Source organism: Camelus ferus, chromosome 6, assembly GCF_009834535.1.
Source record: "Camelus ferus isolate YT-003-E chromosome 6, BCGSAC_Cfer_1.0, whole genome shotgun sequence".
Taxonomy (NCBI): domain Eukaryota; kingdom Metazoa; phylum Chordata; class Mammalia; order Artiodactyla; family Camelidae; genus Camelus; species Camelus ferus.
In genome coordinates, this window is record NC_045701.1 from 80,974,020 (window position 1) to 80,999,874 (window position 25,855).

The 25,855-nt window shown below is 44.8% G+C and overlaps 1 protein-coding gene and 1 long non-coding RNA gene across 5 annotated transcripts in view; one reads left to right on the top strand and one right to left on the bottom strand.

Moving 5' to 3' along the window:
• Positions 1 to 25,855, bottom strand: part of FOXN3 (forkhead box N3) — a 366,339-nt gene that overhangs the window by 47,448 nt on the left and 293,036 nt on the right. The window lies entirely within an intron of this gene.
• On the top strand, positions 2,462 to 25,761 carry LOC116664378. The gene is made up of 4 exons (XR_004320891.1): positions 2,462 to 2,529; positions 2,904 to 2,908; positions 7,746 to 7,755; positions 25,749 to 25,761. It is a non-coding gene; the product is annotated as an uncharacterized LOC116664378 (long non-coding RNA).

Here is a 25,855-nt window from a genome sequence, read left to right on the forward strand (position 1 = left end):
TGCTGGAACGCTCATGTCTCACTTCTAACATGCCTGTCTTATTTGCAGGAAGACAAAGGAATTCTTTTTGCCACGGAATTCTTGGGAAGGATGCTTGCTTCAAGAGTAGAAGCAGCACTGAGGCCCCCAGGTGGCCAGCCCACACCTTCTGACAGCGTGAGCCACAACTTCAGGTGTCTGAGGAGCATGAAGAGGAACCTGGAAGAACCTCTTCTTGTTTGTTGAACTGCCACGCAGGGTGGGCAACTGCCAAGACTGTGACTCCCCCAGGTTGTCGAGACCTGATTGAGAGATTGTAATCGAGGGTCTTTGGGTCCTCAAGAAATGGACTTTTAAGGATGTCCCATTCATTCCTGGGTAACCCTGATTAGTTTCAAGGCTCTGCTATTTCTAGAACTTACCACATGACTCAACCACAGTGACCTCCTTGGGCTTGACATTTCCATATACTGTGGTCTAGCCTGTGACACTGACTTCAAAGGTAAAAGAAACATTAGTCTTATCAGTCTCCAGAGGGGTCAGGGTTGTATACAGACAGGAGGTGCTTCTGAGCAGTTTATAAACTCATCCAAAGAAGCTGTACATATTATCAAGGTGCCAAGAACTTAATTGAGTCTGAGATCCATCGCAAACAGAAGAACTACATGGTTAAAAATTACTGGTGGCAACAGAATGCAGTCTCTACCATTTCCCATTAAAATAAACCAGGGTTTTTTTTGAGAAATGTCTGATTCCTGGTCTGGAGCAGGAATATACACAATGAACCCAGAGTACTTGTCATATCAGAAAATGACACTTTTGAAGTCTACTGACTTCATGTCAAAAGGACTTAGGAACCTACCTGAAGGCCCTCTCACTGACCAAAGATGGGGCAATTTGAGCTCCCATGAAAATAGTAAGTGCATTAAACTGAAACATATCAAATATGCTTAAACCCAGTAGTTCACAATGACATTTTCGAAAACCTGAAACTCATTGGTCGCCTTCGGGAAATGCTGGGGAACTGACTCACTCCTTGGGAAATGATACAAGAAAGGATCAAGTGACTGCTCTTCCTTTCCTATGCGAGGTATACCTGGATGAGCCAAGGGATCGATGGGGAGAGAGGTTTCTCTTTAGGGAAGTATTCAAGATAATATGGGAAAGAGGAAAGATGAGAGTTTGCATTTGCAAAATTTTGCAAGCCCCTGACGAATTAATTTACCTAAGCAGTGATAGTCAATAGCTGCCACTATCACAAAACAGAAACAACCAGGCACAGTGTTATCACCTGATAGAGGAATGACACCCCACTTAGAAGTAATCTTACCAAAAAACCCAGTGTTCAGTCTGCATCTTTTCAAGCCTCCAAAGCAGGGTTCGCAACCAGGGAGTGACTGTGCTCCCCTGGGACACCTGGCAACGCCTGGAGACATTCTGATTGTTGGGACCGATACGTGCGTGTGTGTACTGACATCTAGTGTGTAGGGCCCAGGGACACTGCTGAACATGCTACAGGGCACAGGAGAGCCCCTTATAGCAAAGGATTATCTGGTCCAAAACATCAAGTGCCAAGGTTGAAAAACCCAGCTCTCAATCGAACCACCAATTTACAGGAAATTCAGGGGACAGAGGAACAAGTTAAAAGACAACATAAGAAGAATCAGCAGAATCCAGACTCTGGAAGACAAACAACCCAACCTCTTTAACAACAGCTGCAGCAAGAAAAAGAGCTAGAGCTGGATAGATAATTCTCGAAGGGAACCTACAGATTGAAAGAGACTTAAGTGATGTATCAATCGATTACAATGTATGAACTTTATTCGGTTCTCAATTTGAAAAACAAATGGCCTAAGAAAACCTATAAGCAATTGAAGAAAAGTAAACACTGATGAATTACTAAGGAATTACTAACCCACTCCCCAGTTTTATTGAGATATAACTGACATATAATATTGTATATGTTTAAGGTGTACAACATAATGATAAGATACGTATATATTGCAAAATGACAATTAAAAATAAACTTACCACAGTAAGTTTAGTTAATATCCAACACCTCACACAGTTACAATTGCTTTCCCTTGTGCTGAGAACTTTTGAGATCAAAGGAATCATTATTAAAAATTTTAAGGTGTGTTACTGATACTGTGGTTGTGCGCAAAAAAATTTTCTGTTTTTTTGAGATACATACAAAAGAAATGACATGATATCTGGGGATTTGCTCCAGAATCCCCATTACTTGGGGGTGAAAGGTGGTAGGAAGTGGGTGAAGTACAGATGAAACAAACCTGGCCAGGATTTGATGATCATTGGGTGAAAGGTGATAGGGGTTTATTATTCTATTCTTTGCAGTATATTGAAATGTTCTCTAATAAAAAGTTTTAAGAGTTTGGAAAAAATGGTGGCAAAATACACAAGACCAACTAGACTAGATGCGTAATATGCTCTTTATTAACAAAAACAGGGTTCATGACATGGAGCTCCGGGTGACGCTGGGTTCTGAGAAGGTCTAGACTCACTGAGGTTTTCTTTCCCTCTTGAACACGAGTTAAATGTGAACTTCCACTGAAATAAGTGTTAAACAGTGGTTCAACCCAACACTTAAGCAGCATGATACAAAGCACAGCAGGCCCGATTTAGTTTGTCTTATGGTGCGCGCCTGGCTCAGGGTGGGGGAGTGTGTGCGGGGCAGAGAGAGGGGTCAGCACCTTCTGACCCCTGTAGGCAATTATCTTATACTTCCAGGCAGGAGGTGCTATTATCTTTAACTCAGCAGGCATAACTGTACATAATTAGAGGTCATAATTACGGTTCTCTTTTTAAAATGTGACCACAGTATCCAAATTGACCTCCTGTGGCAGCACTGCCCACATGCTGGGAAGTACATAAAAGGCGGGGACAGGCGACACAGCGACGGGCAGTCGGAGTCCCCGCGCAGGTTCTGAGGTCAGGAGACCTTACTCATTCCCCACGGAACTCTGATCTGTTTGGGGTTTACTAATTATCATTTTTCACGAGACACATTTTATTTCTTTAAATAGACACAGACTGAGCCAGAGCGTTACACAGTCTTTTTGACCACGGGAAAAAGGCAAAAGCAACCATGCAAATGAATATGCCAGCAATTATGTGCATCCACTGTCTAATTATCCATGTAATGACAAAGTTGAAAAGATCAATTCTGGATCCCTTTTCCATTCGTGTTTTGTAAAGCTGCTACAGGGAATCCATTTTACTTTAAAAATTCTGTCTTATCGTTATTTTATCATACCTGGTAATCGGCCCCACCGAGCAGTATTTCTAGCTTCTGGAGCCTGAATCTTTATAGGGAATGAATCATTTTGCAGGGGAATAAAATCTACCTGGATTTTCATAGAGCCAGACTTGCTCTCGTTTCTAAGTATGGGATAATAGAACTTAGAGGGCTAAAAGAGACCCTCTTAAATCACCAACAGATGAGAAGCCCGAGGCAGGTCCAGATAAACAGGGAAACAAATGGGATGGCAGAAAACCAGGGGGCGAGGAACTAATGGAAACACTAGGACCAACCGGTGGTCAGCGCCTCATCCAGCGGTCATGTTAATTCCAGTTCCTGCTTTCAACACGAAACCCAAGCAGCGAGTCTGTGTCTCGTAGTGCTTTCTTCAGAAGCAGCTGATTCTTCACCCTTCACCAGTAGCCACTTAAATAACCCTGACAAACGGCCAACTTCTTTCCAACAGTATTTGAAACCCTCAGCAATGCTTGAAAAATTGGAAAGAGAGAGAGACTGCGGCACCAGTTCATCTCTTCCTGGCTGAAAAAAGGGATTGAAAATTCCCAAGTTTGATACAAGTGGTTTCAAATGAATAAGACAATGTCAAGTCACAGCATTTACAGCCGAGTGACGATTCCCACTCGGAGTTCTGAGCTTCAGATAAATGGCCCTGAGAAATGTACTTTTTCACCAGTATACTTTTCTTGAATAGAGCAGCCTAGGAGTGAATGATGGTTCTCTATATTTGTAAAAGCTCCTCTATTCAGAAAAGAAAAACTTAACTACTATTCAGAGGTGTCCAAAACTGGGGTTTAAATAAAAGAATGGCTGCCTTACTGTTTTTATAGGCACGTCACCACCAAGAAATACTACTTTACTACTGTTTTCTTTTGGTTCAGTAAGAGAAGTCAAAGGAACAAGTCTAAATACATTACAACAAAGGTGTTTAATTGAGACTCGTTCATTTGCATCTCAATGTAAAATCACTCATGATATACTAACGCAAACGCATTGATAAAGTTCATCCTACCACTGGAATGAAAAGGGGGAAATGTTTCAGGGGTAAATTCTTCAAGTTTACATTATCTATTGGAACATTTCAGGTAGTTACTTGGTGCAGAAAATCCAATTCCCTGCTTCACAAAGATTTTTGCCAATTACATGCCCGTGTGTCATAGTTCCACGACACCTAACACACTGTTGTCACTCAAACATCCTATTAAAACACAAGGCTTGCTTTCTGAGAGTTTTGCTTTCCTACTTAGTAAATTAGTGCCATCATATTTATCCCTAAGTGCTATCTGCTGCATTAATTTACACAAACAAGCGACAAATTAAATACTATCACTCCCTATTTCAATTAAATTCTGGATCTGGACTGCACACTTCATATAGCTATCTGTTGGCCCTGCTATATGGGCAGCCTCAGCACATGGTGACTCAAAGGGTTAAAAACACGGGCCCTGGTAGGTCAGTCCCTTCCTGCAGGGGTTCATCAGACTGAGCATGTTTAAAAGTAAAACATTCCTTCCACATTGTAAAATCCTGGCATTTGCTGAGTCGCAAATCCAGCTCATTCCGTCTCACTTAATTTTATTCTCAAGTGAATCTATACAGTTTGGACTACAGAACACAATTAATTTTTACATTTCCTCTCACTCTCTAGCTGCCTATTTTATCCAGCTATGCACTTTGCAAAACAAAACCCCGAAAACCAAACAGAATAGCTCATGAATCCAAAGTGGATTTAATTTTGTTGATTCCATTTCACATAAAATCGTTCATTTATCCAATTCTTTTCTTTATTTCATTGCCTTTTGTCTGGAATATACCATGTCCCACCCAACCAGCTGAAGTCACTCTACCTGTTTCTCTCTGCCGTTTTCAGTGCTGGAGGGAAGAGAGCCCAAACTTGAAGCCATTTTGGAGATTAAGCTTCCCAGGTAAATTCACTTTTATCTGAATCTTCATGTTCCAAAGTGGCCAAGTCACCTTGGCCATGTTTATTAACTAAAGGTAATAGGAAAGATCCGAATCAGAGCCTCACAAACCAGTTCTCTCTCTGTGAATGCGGACAGTTCTCAACTCCAACCACTAGATCTCATTAGTGCCCTGGGACCTGACCAGCAGCACCTGGCTGTCTTGATGACTACCTGAACAGAACCAGTCTGCAAGGAAGGAAGGAGTTGCTCGCCCAGAAGATAGAGCAGGAAACCATGCAGGAGGAGGGACGAGGGTAGGTGCTCAGTCCACGGGAAGACTTGCATGGAGCCCACAGAAAGTGCACGCAAACAAATACTGCGATTCTGTGCATGTTTCTGAAGAGGGTCCAGAGCTTTTCTCCAGAATTACACAGAAAAGGGTAAGACTCACTGGCTTTACACTCACTCATCAGAGATATGAGTCTCACCCTGGAGCATCATTAGGACAGGACTAAATGTTCTCCTTTTGCTAAAAGGAAGCATCATGAGTCTTTGCTCTGGAATGATCTTGAGATCTTTGCAACGCCAAGAAAGATGCATTCTGTCAAGAACTGAATGTTTGTGTCCCTGCAAGATTCATACATCGAAGCCACTACCCTCAATGTCATGGTGTATGGAGATGGGGTCTTTGGGAAGGAATTAGTGTTAGATTTCAGCATGAGGGTGGGGTCCTCATTTTGGGGTTAGTGGCTTTATAAGAATAGGGAGAGAGAGAGAAATCTCCCTCCTTCTCTCTCTGCGAGAGGACACAGGGAGAAAGTGGCTGTCTGCAAGCCAGTAATAAGCTCTCACAAGAAACCAAATCCTGCTGGACCTTGATCTTGGACATTCCTGCCTCCAGACTGAGAAAATATATTTCTGTTAAAGCCACCCAATCTGTGGTTTTTTGTTATGGCAGCTGGAGTAGACTAAGACACATTCCATGGCAGGTGTTGTATTATCAGAATTCAACAATTCACAAAGAATGTGTGTAGCAGACATTGGATTGCTCAGCTTCTATTCCATTAGCTTTGTAGTTGGAGAGGCTGGGAAGCTTTCCAGACTCCCCTGCAGCTAGGGTTCTGGGTGTGAATTCAGCTCTGCCAATTAGATGCAGCCAGGTTGACTGAAGGCAGAGGTGAGGTAAGGTCCCTTTGGCTGTCTGAGTGGACACACAGGAAAGCACATTTGCTGGGTTTTCCCCTAGTGGTGGTGAGGGTCCATTCTCCACCGCCCTCCCTGGGTGTTGAGTGGGTCACAGACATGAGGCATGTTCTTGTCCTCACTGCTGCAGTGACAGCGGCCTCTCAGGTGGTTGGTTCTATAGGATCTTGGAAATCATTCTTCAAGAGTCGGTCTGGATTCTTCTCCTCTGGCTCTTCCAACAATATGGTCAGCACCTAATGCCCTGTGGGCCTGTCTCCCCTACTCCTTGCAAACAGCACGGCCTTGAGACAACCTCAGCCAGCACTGAATCTTTGATTCTCACCAGGGGCCTTATAAGAAAAGGGTACGATGTGGGGAAACTTTGCATCTGGTGTTGAATCCTGTTTAAGGTACTTTTCTTACCACTCTCATAAAAACCCGTTACAGATCACCTTTGTTCTCAGAGTCAGGCATCTCACTGGTATGTATGTTTCCTAGAAATGACAGGTGGTGTGTACCACATTTCCCTTTTTGCCCTTGCTGCTAGGAAACTCAAGAGCTGAGTTTTAAATTAATTGCTGTTGTTTTCTGGCTTAGACTCTTAAAGTACAGTCCCTTAGAGTGCCCCTCCCTCCTTTTCCTTCCCATATAGCTACTTAAAAAAAAATCCTATATTAGGGACTATTGATACTGTTGTTTTTTGCCCTTTTATGATCATAAGTCACCTTTCTTTCTTTGGAGCTAGGTGAAATATATGGATAAATAAAATGTTTGCTTTGGGAAAGCCACTGGTCTGAGGATGTGACTCTACCAGCTCACGTAAGTGAGGGACCCTTTCCCTTTTGTTCTGGAGGAGACAGGAAGTCTGCCACCCAGAGGAAATCTGACAACTGCGCTTCTAGAAAAGCAGCGAGCAATACCAAAACTTGAGATGCAGCTGCTCCAGGGCACACCTAATAATTTTTTAGGCTATTGCTTCCTCTAAATATTACACTTGCTTTGACAGCATCAAAGATGAAGATACTATCCCTGCACTTCCTTAACTTATGGGTCTTTTCTTCAATGAGCTATCTCACCGATCCTTGAAGACTGAAAAATCTGTCTCTGGGGGCAACAGGCAAGCAAAAAAGGAGCAAAACAGTCTCGAAGAATTTAGAAAATGCCCAAAGATAACAAATAAGTTAAGAACTTTTGCTCTCCCAACCCTGACAATGTATCTTCTTTGTATTAACTGCCAGCCAGTCTGGGGCAGGTTACTTAGCGCGCACGGCTTCTGTCTTCTTATCTGTTAATGAGGGAGTTTCCTTATCTGTGAACTAAAGATGCTGGACTTGGTCTCTAGAATCAATTCTATCACCTGTGATGCAGGCTCAATCCTATTTTCCCCACTCGATGTTGAGAGAGGACAAGGTTTGTCCATGGAAGTCTCTCCCAGAGCCGGGCCCGGGGCCTCCCCCACTCTCCCGGCTGGCCCGGCTGGCTGCACCCTCCAGGCTGGACAGAAGGGACCGCCTGGGCTGGGTCTTCTTGTTTGGTTAATCTCTTCACATCTATTTGCTCGGCTGCCTGGACAACTCCACAGCAAACAAAGGCCCGGGCTCCATGCGGCTGGCTCCAAATTGGGAACCTGCCCGTTTTGTTTGCTTTGGGGCACAAGGAGGGAGCAAACAGCAGCTTTTGTAAGTCAAGTTGGTGATATTCTTCACTCAATTACCGCTCTGAAAGGATGGAGAGATGCAAAGGTCCCTTTCCAGGGTGGGTGCTTCCTACCGACCCCCTCCCCACAGCTCCTTCACTGGATTTGCCCCTGAACGTGGTTTAGCATTGATGGCAACTAATCATATTTTCAGATTTTTTTTTTCTCAGCCCAGTGGGGACCAAGTAATGTGAACGCCTCCTAGCTAAGCAAAGTATTTTCTTAAAAGAAAAAACACAGGCTACAACCAGCTCCTCGGGAGTAACACAATTCCATTTTCTGATCCTTATCAGAGGGCCAGATGCTGCTTCTGACTGTAAAACTGTTTTATCAGGTAAGGTGAGCCAAGCTGAGCCCTTTAAAAAAGCAAGAGAATTAAAAGAATTTGCCTTCAGATGGTTAGCAAAAAATGGAAGAAAGGACACGAGGTTGAGGATAGCACACACAGCCTATGGAAAATTATTTTGCAAGGCGTCTCAACCAGATAAAAACAGGACTGGTTGGTTAATTGTGTAATTAAACAGCAGCCAGTAACGGGCAGGGTCTTCTATCTTTCAAAATCCAAACTAGTTATTCAAGCTTTCATTGGGTACAGTTTAGAGATTCTATTTGGGGAAGGCCCCCGATTTTTCTTGTCTGGATTAGCATTTTAAACAAAAAGTGCTGCTTTGCAAATCTGGCTTCTAGTCTCCAGGCTAAAACAATCACAACCCCCTCCCCCTTCCTCAAATACCTTTTTGCTTCATTTCTCCAGAGTTAAGAGAATAAATAGAGATTTTTTTTGTTTGTTTGGCAGAAAGCCAAAGTAATATGCCAGCAAGATATCTGACTTCTTTACAGAGACACATACTGTTTCATGTTTGATTTTGGTTTTCAAAAGCAGAACAATTTTCACATCATTATATAAAAGGCTTCCACTATTTAAAATGTCAGTTCGAAATTAATTTTATATCCCCGAGGCAGAATGCAACTTGACCACACTGAATTCTATCCACTTAACAAGGTGAGAAAAGCTCTTGGACAAGAATTTAGTGAAATCAACAGTAAAAACTTTCAGTCTAGAACAAGAAGTTGACATTCGATTGTTTCTGGGAGCTTGGTTTTTGTCTTTATAGAGTGCAGGTCTCTAGCTGTCAGCCCATGTGCAGAAGGAAAGTGGCTTCTTTTGCATGGTAGTCAAGAGAATGTGCTGGACCAGGAGACCTAGAGTGACATTCGACACCTGGGCCGGGGTGGTGGTGCTGAGACAGCTGAAAATGTTGATGACTTGCTGTCTTCAAACTTTCACAGCTGGGCAGATGCCGATGGAATAATGAAATGGGTCCCTGTGTCTAAAACTCTTCAGTTCACCTTGAAGACAGACCGGGATCTTCCTAAGAAAGTAGCCTCAGTTTCTCTTGAAGTTTATTAACTTACTGAGGGCTGCTGCAGAGGCAAAAGTGACAAGTGGGACATTTTGGACAATGGCAAAAAAGATGAAGTGGGCAGCCCAGTGCCTTACTGGCCGGGGCACTGGGAGCAGGTCTGGCTCAAATCACCCGAGGCACCTGGGCTGACACACTCCATGGATATGCGAGTTGGTTAACAGGCATTTATAGACACACAAGTAGTTTATATAAGTGGTGTGTGTGTGTTGGGGGGTATGGATAGAAGAGGGAAGAAAACATTTGAGTAATAAAAGGCATTATGTTTTGATGGGGTATCAACTTTCTATCATCCCTACTGGATAAAAAACAAAAACAAAATCTTTTAAACCCCAACATTTTACCCAAAGCAAAATAACCTGTAAGAGAGGTGAAGGGCAAACGTGTCTTGGTGTGTAAGGCGTTTCTACCACACTCACATTGCAGATGCATTTAGAATGCATCCAGGCCTTCTCCCCTTGCCCTAGCCCAGTGTTCATTAGCTCGTGCTACCTTTGGAATTGCCTTCAACCAGGTCTCACCACCCTGAGCTCTCCCCCTGCTAAACCACGGTCCACATAGCCCCCGTCTCAGAACCCCTTTCCTTCTAAACCTCTGCCAGCTCTTCTCCATCCTGTGAGACGTGGTCCAACCTTCCCGCCTGGCGTTCGAAGCCAAATGAATAGCGGTCTCTCTGGGAGCAACCCTGCCCCTCCAGCCAGCCTGGTGCTCCTCGTGGGCATTTCAATTCACATCGCCGCCAACCTGGAAACCCTTCCCCAACCTTTCTTCCTAAGGAAACTGTACCGACCCTTTAATGTACCGACTTTTACACATTATTCTCTGTTGTGTGGAATGGTCAGTCTTCATGGGGTCAATCTTCATGATCCTGCAAACAAGCCAGATGCTTCTGAAGGCCAGTGTTGAAGTAGCATCTTACTATCTCTCCAGCTTGGACCTTTTCTATGCTGGCTTTGTTTAGGAGAACACCTTCATTTATCTTTTATGAGGCTCCCGAGTGAATGAGATGTAAAAGTCCTGGAAACTGCTCAAAAGAGAGACAGGTGTTTAGGAAAGGGGCAAGAGTGTGAGATCTCCAAATGTGTTGTCTGTCTTTCTTACCCCCAGTTGCTAGTGAGAAGGGAACCCAAGAGTCTGAGTGCTGGAGCCAGACACACGAGGGTTCTAATTCACCATTCCGTTGCTGTGTGACTTTGGGCAAGTCACTTCACCTCTCTGAAGGAGACCAAAATACCCTAATTCATAGGGTGGTTGTTGAGAATTAAATGGAAAAAATAAATAATAAAAAATAGATTAAAACTTTTTTTGGGGTTCGTTGCTTTAGTAATGTTAGCTTCCCACTTCCACCAATCAGTCCCAACAATCAACAGAAACAAAGCCCAGCCCTGTAAACGCTAAAGTGACCTGTCAGCCCTCCCCTCTGTGAACCCCTCCCCTCTGCTGAGCCGGCAGCTTCACTGCGGGCCTGGCTCACTAAGCCGGTGGCTCCCCAAGGTGCCAATGCACGCAGGCAAAATGAACCTAACATCTGTATTCTATTTGCTAATGAGCAATCATCATTTGTACCTTTCTCCAGCCTGGGATTCAGCTGCCTGGAATACTAATGCCATTAGAAACTGGAGTCTTTTTTGAAACACACACACTCATTTAGCAAAACCCTACCTAACCCATTGACATGTGTATGGTTCCTGGGATTTCTTAACAATATTTGGCTGGTTTACGAAGCTCTCGATTCCCTTCCATCCCACCTCTCCATGCTTGAATTTTTGGGTGTCCCAGTGGGGACTGGGAGCCAGAAGACCTCTTGAGTGGTCCTAGACTCGCCATTTCAATCAACTCAATGAATACAATCAGACAAGTCAATGGACCTTTCTCTTTTAACTTAATTTTTAATCACATGATTAATATAAGAATATAGTTGCTTATTTTAAAAATTAGGCCTTTACAGAAAAAGATCACCTTTCATCACCCATGGCCTTCCATCGTCACTGAAGGTGACCTTCCCTACAAGCTGGGTGTGTATCTGTCCCAGAGATGTTCCTCTGCAGACAAGCAGACAAGAATCTGCATCTTTCAAAACTATATAGTGTTGTTGTCTTAGGTAAATGCAGACAGACTGCCACATGACACTGCAGTGTGTTTCCTTCATTCATTCCACAGGAAGTCTTGGCCTCTCTCCGTGTGGGGTACAGAAGGATGGAGTGCATGTTTTTCATTGCTACATGGTTTATTTCAACATTTCCCTGGACACGGACGTTTATTTAGGTTGTTTCCAATTTTGGGCTTTTATGAAGGAAGCCTCAGCAAACACATGTGGGACCGCTCTTCCAGGGAACGCATCTCAAAGAAAATTTCTGGGTCTTGCTTTCCTGTCTGCAAAATGAGAAGGCTGGACTGAACAGTCTGTTGTGGCTGTACTTCCAGTCAATGTTGTGTGTCACTGGGGGAAACGGAAGAAGGCTGTGTTTCTACACACAAACTCGATTCTCAATCCAGCCCCCAGCTAAGCCTCTCCTTACAGTTCCAAAGTCTTCCATAATCTGAGTTCATTTATCCTTATTTTCTGCTTTTATCTGACACCTCCAGTTACTCCTGATCCTACATCTTTGTAAATTCTTTCTTACTCGTAAAAAATTCCTGCCCCTTTTAATACTTGACAGGCATCATTGCAGGTGCTCAGAGCTTATAGCTTGTGTGTGCGTGCACATCTGAGTGAATGCCAGCCCCTCAGGGAAAGGCCTTGTCTGATCGCTCATCACCAGAGCTCAGGAGCCAGAAGTGCGCCTCATACAGTGGATGGACGATTGTTACCTTGGCCTTGAGCGTGGTGTGTAGCCTGGAGCAACACTGATTTATCCTCTCTGTGCCTCGATTTCCTTAACTGGAAAATGCAGAATAGTACTACCCTCCCTTACAGGGCTGTTGGGCAGATCAGACAAGTGGATACATGCCAAGCCCTTAGAACATTGCCTGGTACACAGACACAGTCAAATAACATTAGGTGTTACTACAGTTATCATTATAACTTGGGTGAGTCTGATGTTCCATTTGATCAGTGGCATGTTGTATTCAGGGTGCCCCTGAGATTGCAGGGTGCGGTGCTGAGATACTGTTGAGTCATATAAGCCAGAAGCTGTGCATGAGACAGAAGTCTGGGGCAGGGTCCTCGTCACTCACAGTACCAACATTCCACTTGCAGTTTACTATCCTTTTTATTATAATGATGCGTAATTCCATACTGAAAACAACTTGTGAGCAGAACTTTTCATCTGTTTTATTTTGCTTTTTGCAAGCAAGGCTTTCTCATCTAGTTTCAGAGTCCCTTCTTCCTCCTTTTTTATCACCACAGTTTCTTCTTCATTTTGCACCACTGACCCCAGCGGTTCTCCCAGGAGGGGTCCAGTTCCCTCAATGCATTTAGGATCTTCCTTGGTTCTACTGCGGATCACAGAAGTGGCAGTGCAGTTGGGAACACCGGCTCCGGGGCCGGTGCCAGCACTTACCATCAGTGTGATCTCAGTCAAGATACCTAACCTCTCTGTGCGTCAGGTTCCTTCTCTGTAAAACGGGCTGTGGTGAGGATCAGATGAGCTGATGTGTACAAAGCACACAGGAGAGTACCTGGAACTCAGAAGTGCTGTCTCATCCTCATCAGACCAAAATGATGCAACCCAAGTACTGTCACCTTAAGGACCTGCCATGAGAGCTGTGTTTGCAGGTGGTGTGATGGATTTTTCTGAACTGTGTACACACACGCAACTCTTCCTATACCGCCTACTCTATACCTCGCTGGGTGAAGAACGTGTTTTCATGGGCTGGATGAGAATGAGGTGGAGGCAGATACAGCCATGACTGTGGCAAAGACAGCTGATCTGGACCCAGATCATCCTCCTGGCCTTGGCCCCCTTTGAAACCTTTAGCGCTAACCCACCCAGGCAACTGAACATAAGGAGTCACATCAGAGGAATTTCCAAGAGCTGTATCCAACACTCTTTGAAAGATGGAACAGAAAAATGGAAGACGCCACCAAAAGAAGACTGCCCGAAGAACCACCAGAAAGCATAGATTAGCTTCAGTGCAGATGCCTCTTCTGCAAGGGCTGTTCGCTCAGGGTCTAACAAAGTATAACAATGACTGAAAAATAACCAGGGGGAGGCAATGTTGACAGCAAGGAGAAACACAGAAATTAATTACAGACTCTACAGAGAAGGCATGCAAACCCTGAAGCTTAGTGAATTGGGCCAGTGGCTGAAATGAGTTCAGGGAGGCATTAAAAACATAACCTATTTTTATATCAATGAGCAGAACCAAGAGGTACAAAACTCTCAGACGAAGGCAGAAGCCCGTGTGTGTAACCAGGGATAGTATCAGGGCTACTCAGCATTATATCAATTAAGAAAAAAAAAATAGCATGGACTTGACTATTTGACAACATTAACCGGCACTAACAATGATCCTTTTGTTATAACTGTAGTTCTGTTCCAGCGAAGCGCCTTATGCCAGCGTTTCCTCCTTTCTCCGGGATGGTGTTCTATTGCTATGACAACCAGTAACATTTTGCACACCACAGAGCACTGTATCATGTATCACCACGGCAGAAAGGAAATGCCATACTGTACTTAAAAGCCACCGTCTCTCTTTTAAAGTCTGTTATCACTCCCCATGCATTATTCACCACACCACATTACATATAACCTTTGGTTACAGTCAGATTCGTGATCTATGGAGCAGAAGCCAAGAAGTCTTGCAAATCCCTCAACACTTTATAACTAAGAAATGATAACCAAGCGGTATTATTCTGGCTTTTCTTCAACCGAGTTATAGAGAACTTGCTTTTACCAACTTCCTCATTGGCTCAAGAACCTTTGTCAGACTTTTACAAATGTTTGTCTCATGTACCAAGAACTCACTCAGCCACATTGTGGGGAAATGCAGCACTCATCCATTAAGACAATGTTCCAATACATGAAGCACTGCCTCTTGAAATATCTTTTTTCATTTTAAATATTTTAACAAAATTAAAAAATCCTATTGTATAATTCCCCTGTCTACATAATCTTTTCTTGGGGACTAGTTGTCACCATGGAAACCCATCACTGGGCATAGCTGTAATGCAGGATGTTCTCCAGGACTGATGTCACTTGTGGAGTGGCCGGCCTGGGGGTTGGGAGCCCCAGCAGCCAAAGCTGAGCACCCACAGGCCCCCTTCAGCATTTAGCATCGCGGGCATACCTCATTTCACTGTGCTTAGCAGCAGCTGCATTCTTTACAAATGGAAGGCTTGTGGCAACCCTTCTGGTGAGCAGGTCCGTCAGCATCATTTTTTTCCAAAAGCATCTGCTCACTTCATGTCTCTTTGTCACATTTTAGCAATTCTTATAATACTTCAAACTTTGCTATTATTATTATATTTCTTATGATGATCTGTGATCATGAACTTGATATGACTCGCTGAAGGCTCAGGTGGTGGCCAGCGTTTTTGAGCAATAAAATATTTTTAAAGTATGTACTTTTTTTTTTAGACACACACTTAACAGACTACAGCAGAGTATAAATGTGACTTTCATTTTAATATTCATCTTACTGTGTGGTCTGGAGCCGAACCCATGCTACTATCTCTGAGGTCCGTCTATATTTGAAGGTCATGCACAGTCCCATGGAGTTTCAAGGTCTTTGGATTTTCATGGAAAGACATCTGCATATATTAAAATTTAGAAAATGTGAAGCCCATTCTCGTGATGGCCAGAGGACAGGCGACATAGATCTCCGTGAGTGGACTGAAGAATCTAAGGGATGTGGGACAAGAGAAACTTGCCTCTTTGAGCTGTGGGCTCATTTACAGTGTGACTATAAAAAGGGGCCCAGCCCCACACTCAAGGGCACAGATACTCAACTGAGTGCAGGCTGACACTCGCTGACTTTAAGAAATCCCAGGCAGCTGAGAAGGCAGGCCCTCCTTCCCCGCAGCTCGCCCACCCCACCCCTGAAATTCACTTAGGAAGGCAATGCACACAATGACTTGAGATGACCTCAATTAATTGTTCTTTAGTGAAGTAAGCGTCTTCCCTCCTTCTCTCCCTCCCTTCTCTCTCTCTTTTTTTAAATAAGATGTAGGCAACTGCTTATTTTTATAACTTGTTATTATTTGGGGGCAAAAGAAGTTCTATCAAGAATATCTGAACAACGGATGCGGCCTTACTGTTTCTGCAGGGTAAGAAACCATTTGGGACGAAATTTTTAAACATGTGAACCAGAGAGCCAGATTTGGTTTGATAACTTTCAGTAATTTAAGTAATTGTCATTGTTCCGACCCAGGTCCACACTCTGCAATCAACTTTGACCACTGTGTAGATTCCTGTACGAGGAGAGAGAACGCAGGACTGAGGTGGGAGAGGAAGCTGTGGCATGTGGCTCTCAAGGCCAGCCTCGGGCAGGAAGAGCTCTGGACCCCGGCAGGGTACAGACCACCGATGTTGGTGCCACAGCCACATCCCCGCTGCCCCCCCGTCTGCTGTGCCCTCTGTAAAGGCAGCCGTGAGGACAGTGGGCAGGACCTCCTGGGAGACACATCCAGGCACCAGTAGCTGATGGCTCCCCAAGAGTTTGGGTGGGGCTTGTCTGTCTCTGTAAATCTTTTAGGGGAAAGAGGATTTACAAAGCCCGTGGCTGGTGCTGTGTTCCTGGGCAGCCTCCAGAAGGTTCAGATTGCTCAGACTTTGTCTCTCAGAGCTGCCAGAAGCACCTGTGAGGGCCCTCCAAGGAGCACCTGGTGGGGATCTGTGGCCGTTCTCCAGCTGGACTGTTATGGGTGGGACGGGGCACTGCTGGATGCTGGTGAACTGAAGTTGCCAAAGATCCTTGATATGTAGAAAGAAGGTTCTGGACGGCAGACTGGAGGGGTATCCTTTTTTCTTTCTTGGACAATGTGAATGAACACTTTTTAACCCACAGAAGATTTAGAACAAAGCACAGAAATGTTTAAGAAAATCAGAGCTGTCGAATTAACTTTTTTAAAAAAAGAAATCAGTGCAGATCTAGTATTTCAAATATCTGTTACAGTTAAGACAATTGGCCTATAAGAATAATGACTAGACTTTGAACATCAACTTAAAGCGTGGAATTGAATAACCAGTTCAGACTTCGATTTTAAGTCAAACTCTCACTAAAGGCATATACAGTCTAAGAAAACTTGAGACCATAAGGTGTAACATACTTATAAGCTTAATTAGATTTGTAAGAATTGCTTAAGAGCTCTAGGAGGCTTATTTGCTGAGTCAAGCAATTGAGTACTTATAAATTTAATATGTTCGATTTCCTTTACAAATGCAGTTTAAAATTTTTAAAGGAGTTTAATTAACTAAGTTTGCAAATTGGACCAAACATTAATAAAAGGCCCCCTTAAAAGCAATTGCTAAAAATTGCTAGACTTATAAATAAAATAATGAGATCTGTGAACAGCTCTTAAAAGCCTAAAGAAAGGTAAAGGTTTAGATTTTGTAACTTTAATAAGAATTAATTTTAAAAGGGAAATATCAGAATAATCTTCTTTGCTCAAAATTCTTTGAAATGCTACCCTGACTAAAATTATTAGGCACCTAAATTACCTAATTACTGTCCACCTAAAAAAGCATCCTTTTTAGTTACTCAGTCTTTAAGAAGAATTTATTCATGTGCTTGCTGAATGTCAGGTGTTGTGCTGGGCACAGCTGGGTATGTCCTGGCTCTAACAAGCATCTTGTGGGGAAGATGAAAAATGTACACAAATTAGAACATGTATACAAACTGTTAGAAAACACGTGACAACTGACTAATGAAGATGTAAAGTAATATTGGAATTCAGAGGAAGACATCAGTGAAGACATCATAACAGAAGTAATATTTAAACCAAATCTAGTTTGGAATCTGCTTTCTAAGGTTTGTGCGGTTCCCTCCCACTCCCTGCTGCCCTGAGTCTGCCACACACAGATTCACACTTCTCCTAGCCTGTGAACTGGAAACTGAGATTTCAGAAGTCTGTGACAATGATGTGTAAAGGTGAACAGGATGTGAGTGAAAGTCCAGAGGGCTCTCTTAAAAGTCATTTTACGACTGTTGTGACATCTTTGCTCAGCATGCTTTCCGTATTCTCTGTGAGCTTGGATTTCTGTTCTCCACCCACCTTATAGGTGAGGTTGCCAGATAACCGACCCCTGGATGAGTATCCTACGACCAGAAGCAGGCTGATGACTGACCAATTTTAGATGTACAGTGAGAGCTGCTTTACTTCTAAAACGAAGTCTGAAAAGCAAGGATGCCATTCTAGTGAGAAAACAGTAAATTCCCAAATGAGGGGGTGGAGAGAGAGGGGGAAATCTAATTGCCTCTGACCATTAATCCACCAGGGAGACTTCTATTTACTTGCTACAACAGTATGACGAGCAGGAAAATTTTAAATTATTCTTCATTAAGTGTTATGGGTTGAACAGTGTTTACTTCCCCCACCTCCACCCACCCAATTAATTAATACACTGAAGTCCTACCCAGCCTCTCAAAACATAGTGTTATTTGGAAATAGGGTTGTCACAGATAAAATTAGTTAAGATGAGGTCATACTAGAGTAGGGTGGGCCCCTAATACAATATGACTGACTGGTGTCCTTATAAAAAAGGGAAATTTGGACGCAGGGAGGACAGAAGCACAGGGGAAGCGCCAGGGGAAGAGGGGAGGGGTGCCCCCCATAAGCGAAGGAAGTGCCGGCAGCTCGGAGAGAGGCCTGGGAAGCACCCCTCCCAGTGAGGACCGCCCTGCCAATGCCGGATCTCAGGCTTCCAGCCTCCAGACCAACCGTGAGAGCACAAACGTCTGCTGGGTAAGCTACCTGGTTTGCGGTACTTCCTGCGGCCACCTGAGGAAATGATACACCGAGTCAACAGAGCCAGAAGAAAGAGCAACTCTGTGAACAGCCCAGGAAATTTGACCGCAAACCAGCTCCCATTCAATTTTGAACTTTTTATTAACCTGGAGTTAGACTCTGAGTAAACCAAGAATGATCTCAGTCAACAGGCAGCTCCCCCTCCACACCCCGGCATGAGGCGTTTTAAGCTGTTTTGGGGTCTGGCTGCCTCCCGTTTGTCCAAACCATGATCTTTCTGCCTCAAAAAATCGAGCAAGCATGGCCGGGGAGAAGATGTGCGTGGGGAATACGGTGTTTGCTGTGGCTCGCCTCCCACCCAGCCTGGGGGGGGCTCTTTGCTCTCGTTAAGGCCTCACCACCTGGCCCCCCTTCACGGCGCCGACTCCATCTAGATAAAGTGAGACTGATCACAGTTTCCCCATTCAGTCACGTCGGGCTTCTTCCTACGGATGTGACATGACTGGTCAGTCAATCAACGATGTGTTTGTTGGATGTCAAAGTTGTCATTTTTCACATTCCAGAGCAGTGTGTCTTCTGAGCTTTCAGGGGGTGACTGGCAGACAAAGACCAAGGTGACCCCCACTGGGTGATGACCTTGTACAGTCTCCCTCCCTCTAGTATACATTGAACCTGTTACTTGCTTCTAGTAATAAAATATGGCAAAGGTGATGGGCAGTCGTTCCCCAGGTGACCCTACGCCACACAGGACTGTGTCGTAGCAGACTGGAAGGAGAGGTCTCTTCCTGGCCTTAAAGCAGCTGCCTGATTGTGAGGGTCTGGGAGGGGGCCGCAGGGGGGTCTGGCAGGGACTACACGGGTCTCTACTCACCGAGAACCAACAAGAAAGGGGGGCTTCCACCCTTCAACCACAAGGATCTGAATTCTGGCAGCAACTGTATTAGCTTGAAGGAGAACCAACTCCAGAAAGGACCACAGCCCTAAGACACTTGTTTGCTGCCTGTTGAGACCCTGGGCAGGGGACCCAGATAAATTGTGCCTGGACTCCTGACCCAGGGCAACTGTGGCCATTATAACTATGTGCTGTCTGAAAACGCTGTCAGTGGTAATTTGTTACGCGGCAGAGAAAACCGACATGATGACCATGTCCTTTTAGGGTCTGATGAAAAAGGAATCTTTGGGTACAAAAGCTCGGGAAGCCACATGTTTTCAATACAACTTCAGGGGTTTATCTAGACCCTTTAAAACTCCTCAAGGTGTCTTCAAGATGTTCCTGGATGCAGGGCTATGCACTTTTCTCTTTGTCTAGTCAATACAATTTACTGCAAAACTTGGTGAAGTCTGGGAAACTAACAAGGTCATAGTACATAAACTGTGAGTCCATTCCTACAGTTTAAAATGTGAATTTAAATAATTTGTTTCATTCTTAACCTGTAAGATAGAGCCATTATTTTTGTATCATCTTCAGCTTGCTTAGAGAGATGGAAAAGCATAGATTGGAAGAGAGAAGGCAATTTCTTATTTTACTAGGAAAAAAACTTCAATCCACCTTAATTACAGGAATCAAACAAATGAACAAATAAACAAACAAAAACCCTGCAAACAAATAACTCAGAAGCATGTCTTATAGGAACCTGGAAGTGTTTTAAGTGTTTACAAAAGGATACTTTTAGGAAGATAGGTTCAGTTCATTTCCCCTACAAAAGAAAACTTGTTCAGAACTAATGTAACAACACCTGAAAGAAATTTACTTTCCAACCCAAACGTCCTTGGGGTGATATCCTGGAAAGAAAACAAACTGAAATTTAAAAATCTGGATTTAAGTCCTTGTTCTGCTTACTAGCTAGCTGGGTACCTGGCAGGAAGTTATTATATTTCTCTGGATCTGGGTTTTCTCCACCGTAAAATGGGCTGTTTTGAGACTAGATGGAGTAACGGTCGTGAAGTGCCAGGCCTTCTCGTAACAACACTGCGGGCCTACCAGAGGGGATGCCTTCAGCTGCCCCAAAGGGGCAAGGGGAGTCCTGACCTGTGATGAGCGCTAATGACGACAGTCAGTCTCCCCAACTGACATCTGTGGGAAAAGAGGTACGCGTGGTTGCCCCGGAGACACAAACAGATAACCTCCTCCACAGCAACACTCATCTCCTGAATCCTGAGTGATAGCAAAGACAGTTCAGACTCAGTGGAGGATTCTGTCGGACAAAAGAACTAGAGAAGCAAACATAAGCCCCAAACAAACAAAAACCCCTGCAGCACAGGGGTATTTATAAAGCCCCTGTGACTCTCAGCTTGGACCGGGGGATTACAGAAGCTCCGCGGACAGAACACCCTTCCATTCTGGCTGCTGTGGGACACCTGAGTGGGAGAGAAGAGGACAGTGGGGACCACCCTTGGCCAGGTGCACAATCTGACACCACTCAGGCTGTAGATGGACTGTGGGAAGAAACAGGCTGCATCTGGGCTGGAACCAAACGCTACTAACCCTCCACTAGCAGGAAAGAAACTTGCAGGGGCTTTTTTTTTCTGAGTCATGAGTTCTTCCTGGCCCTCCCTCTGCCAGTGTTGGGATGGAGGACCATGGGCAGGGCTGGGTACAGGCAGGGGGGGTGCAAAGTGTTGTCCCTCTGTGTGACATTCACTGAGATAAAAGGAGGGAGGGGTGACACTCAAAAGAGCGAACGACTGTAGCACAGGCACCAACTGAACAGGAGGAACTGAACTGGCTCCCCCAGGTGCGGCTCAGGAAGGCCAAGGCCCTTGGCTTTGTGGCCTGGAGTCTAAACTAAGTCGTTATTGCCTTGATCATCCTCTTGTGCCTAGAAGCTCCGCAGTGAGAGGGTAAAACAGCACGATCAATGGTCACCGGTAAGGCGGCCGGTGCTGTGAAATCACTAGTCCTAAACCCAAGTGTCACAGCAACCAGAGCTTTCCCAATATGGTACCTCTGCTGTCCTAGACAACCAGGGAGGAAGGTTAGCATGTGGTTGGCTAATGCGTCCGTGTGCCCCTCCACGGCAGGGATAATGCCCTGGCATCCAACACAATGCCGGGCACAGAGTACTCAGAAATATCTGCTGAATGGATGATCCCTTACCCTGTTCTGTTTATTTCTCCACCAGCTCATCAATTAACTTCTTCTACGATGAAGGCCTGGCTGCCTGAGACTGAGTTCCAGCTTCCAGCATCACTAGCTGTGTGACCTTGGGCAAGAAACTTCACCCATGTGGGTCATTTTCCCCCAATGGGGCTGATAATGGTATCTTCTTCATAGAGTATTTGGGATTAAGTATATGTAAGGGGCTTAGAACCAGGCCTGGCACAAAGAAAGCACTATTTAAGCGTTAGCTACTCTTGTTATTTTGATGACCTCTTCTTTTTTATTTATTAGATTTATTGTTTCTCATCTGTCTCCCTCACAAGGCTCCACAAAGCAAGGACTTGTGTCTGTTTTCTTCGCTGAAAAATCCCAAGCACCAAGAACTGTCCCAGGCCCCAGTAAATATTTATAAAATGAATAGATGAACTTTTAAGTTCTTAGATCATAATGGCCACATCTTCTCTGATGTTAAATTGTATAAACATCCTTACAATGTTCTGCCTTGTCTCCCAATGTCGATGAAAGTTCTCTGCTTTTTGTTGAAAATAATAGCTTCCATTTAGAAACTACTTTCACATCTATTTTCTCATTTGAGCCTCCCGACAACCCTGTAATAAATCCCCACGGTGTCCACTGGAGCAACACACACCCAGCAGCTCTGCAGAAACACCAGGACTTGAGGTTGATGGCGAGGATGGTGACCCACTCCACCGCATCTCACCTGTGAGAGGCCACTTATTATGTGATGAGGAGTGAGCCCGCCCCATATTTTTGCATTGATTTACCTTGGAATGATTTTATTGTTGTTGTCATTAGTCTACTGAACAAAAAAAGACTACTTGTTTTTATTTTCTGTCTCCCCAGCTGCTATTTGAAAATATGTATTTTCTCTTTCCAATTGAAAAAATGGTACATGTTTATTGCAGAAAATTTGATTGAAAGAAAAAAGGGCATAAAGAAGAAAACTGAAATTACCCGCAACCCCATTTGGTGTTAATACTTGCTTCTGAGGAAGTATTTGTGGCAAAATATTACTGTTTTGCAGAAAGATGCTGGCGTGGCTTCTTGGTCACAGTGGATTCTGGGAGTCAAGAGTAGTCCAGACCTGAGTGTGGGGGGAGAATGGGGCTGGCAGGAGCTAAGGAGCCTGAGAGGGAGGATGGCCGGAGATGGAAAAGAGTGCAGCGGGTCCAGGTCCACGCGGCTGGCAAGGGGCACCTGAGGCTCTGGTCTACCTGCCTGGCAGAGTGAAAGACGTGTCCATCACAGTTCCACTACCTAGAGTTTGGTGGAGCAGGATGTGGGCATCACCCCCTGGGGACCAACAGCTGTTCAGAAGGTCCCAGTCAGTTGGGATGCTGGGGCCCTGGCAGGGACAGGTACAGAACCCTCGCTTCTGGAGTCAGAAGAAGCTCATGTAATAGCATGGCTGCCTTACGTAGTACTGTTTTCTGGGTCCTTCTCGCCTACTTAAACTGGGGCCTGGGGCAGGTGTGTCTGTTCTGCAGTCTTCCAAGACTGGACAGATGGGAGTAGGGGGCTGTGCGGTAACTGATTTTTAGGTCTCCTTTAATCGACTGGCTGGGGGGCCTTGAATTATGGCTGCTGAGTTTATAGTTGAAATAACTAGGAGGCGCCAGGACGGAAGCAGGTGCTACAGTCAATTCAGAGGTAGGCAAGCTCAGTGTGCAGGAAGGTCTTGGATCAAAGTCTCAAGAAGCCCACCTGCCCTTAGGTTGTAACATTTCCTAACTGTACTCGGGCCAGGTCTGGAAAAAGTCACAGAGGCCACCTCACGGCAGCCCTGAAAGTCCCTCCCGTATTGTACTTTTCCACATCTAGGCTGTTTCTGACCAGCTAGAGACACAGGCCGATACCAGAAGGATCTCAGAAGCTAGGATCTGAAGGTTAGCTCGTTCAGCCTGCTCGTCTGTAGGATGATAGATGTGTCTGCAACTCATTTTATATTCTTCGTACACAAACTGTTCAGACAGACGTAGTCCATCCTGCGTATAGTACTACTGACAACCAATAGATCCCATGTGCTTTAATCAATAAAATGACTGCCTTGGTTATTACAGGAAACCATGAACTGTTGCGATCTTCTATCCCTGTTTCAATCGATGTAAACCAGGGCAAGAAGAAACAGGACCCTTAATTATATAACCGGGAAGGATTATGTAACAAAGGTCCTGATGCAACTTTAACTGTGTCTGTGCCAACCAAGGCTGAAACAGCATACGTTTCTGAGTTAACGTGAGGCACCGAGAGTTGTGCAAAGCATCTTTCAATATTGGTTTAACTAATCCCACTTACTCATCATCCACAGAAGTCTCTGCTCTTCTAACCTTGTTTTTCCACGGCACTGGATGAAGCAACCCCACTGCAGGGTGACAGCGTGTTAAAGTGACAGTGCACCCACACTCACAAGACGCGCACAAGACGGAAGCCAAGAGCGTCAATCTCTCTGAGAGGCTGGTCTCCAATGCCCGGCCTGGCGATGATAATTTCATAAGTGCTGCTAAAGCCAAAGCCACTTCTGGTTTCAAAGTGGCAGGACCCTGATCACTTGTGATGGGAACCGTTTGCACGGAGAGACCTTTTGAAAGCCACATGGCATTTCTTTGTTCAAGGAACCCAAGAAACAATAATAGTAACAACAGAAAAATAACCGTAACCCCCCCTTTCCTTTCATTGGGGGCTGCCAAGCAAAATGATCCTTTTCCATGCCTCCTTTATGTCTTCCGGATAAAAATTATATTCGAGAGCAGCCAGCACAAAGGATGCTCACGCAAGCAATGTGCCTTGTAGGTGACATTCCTGGGAACCTTTAGGAGAGATACTGATTTAAAGCTACCGAGATGCCGTGTGTGCACTGCTGCTGCCGTAATGAATCTTCCCGGCACCACACACTTGTGATTTAAACTAAGTCTGGAAAGATGAAATCTATTGAAACAACATTAGTGGCTCTACTTCATCCTGCAGAAGGACAGGATACCAGGAACAAGGCTAAAAGTGCAACTTGGTGCTGTCTGAGGTCATATAATAGCTGCTGATTTTATAAATTCTACCCTCTACAACAGGTGGGTGGGCGGTCAGTGAATGAAGCCGTGAGTTGGGACTTCCCATCCGCTTGAGGCTGGGAGTGGATTTTTTTTCCAATGACCCATAATAAAACTGAATATTCTTGGGACTTTTATTTTAATGTCACATAAACTTACTCTTTCAAATCCCTTTCCAGAAGGTCAACGTGTTCCCCTTTTTGCCTTTTCTTTTTAAAATTCCCTCTTTTTTCCCCCAGTAAACAGAATAGTTTAAAGGCATAAAAAACTCTGCCCCCTCCCCCAAAAAACTTTCTGAAGTCAGAATTACAGACGTTAGAGTTCCTTTAGAAATTTCAGAGGTCTGGATGTGAGGTTTAAGATCTGAATTCAAGTCCTGACTGTTCCTAGCTGAGTGGCCTTGGGTGGGTCACATGATGCTTCCTTGCACAGTTTAATCCAGCAGGAGGAAGAGTTGGACTAATGAACGCTGAACTCTTTTGCCCTAAAACCCTTGGACTCCAGTCCACTCCAGTTTTCTACTGGGAACCACACCACCGTTGGCCATGCCTGCTCCCTCCATCCTCTGTCACCAGCCCACTGGCCTCCAAATACATCCCAGAGACCTTAGCCTACAGGCCAGAGACTGGGGAGCCCCTCTGATGATCAGATTCCCCCAGCAAAGACCACCCATTAGCCACCGATGTGACGCCAACAGGCACAAGTGAACTTCCCTGACAGACTGAGGCTGTCTGGGTAGAATCCAAGGCGAAGTCCCGTAGTACAGGGCCAAGTACAAGCTAGGTATGTTAGTTCCTAGGGCTGCCGTTAACAGAGAACCACAAACTGGGTAGCTTGAAACAACAGAAATTTACTATCTTACAGTTCTGGAGGCTAGAGGTCCAAAATTAAAGTGTTGGCAGGGCCACGCTCCTGCTGAGACCTGCAGGAGAGGATGCTTTCTTGCCTCCTTCTGTGCTGCGCATCCGTCCTGGCATCCCTTGGTTTGCGGCCGTATCCCTCCAACCTCTGCCTCCGTCATCTCATGGCATTCCTCCCGTGTGTGCCGGTGTCCAAATTTCCCTCTTCTAATAAGGACGCCAGTCACATGGGACCAGGGCCCACCCTAATGACCGCATCTTTATTACAAGACACAAGATGATTCCATCGGCAAAGACTTCATTTTCAAATAAGGTCACGTTCCCAGGTACTTGGGGGTGGGTTAGGACTCCAACATATCTTTGGGGTCTAATTCAACCTATAGCACTAGGTGGGTAAGCACATTTTGAAGTCTGAACTCCAGTGCACAAATGAATGAGAGGATGACCAAAGCCCACTTGAGCTGAAGTGGAAGGAAAAATGTTAAGTGGAAAGACATTACGGTTCTGATGGTCACAG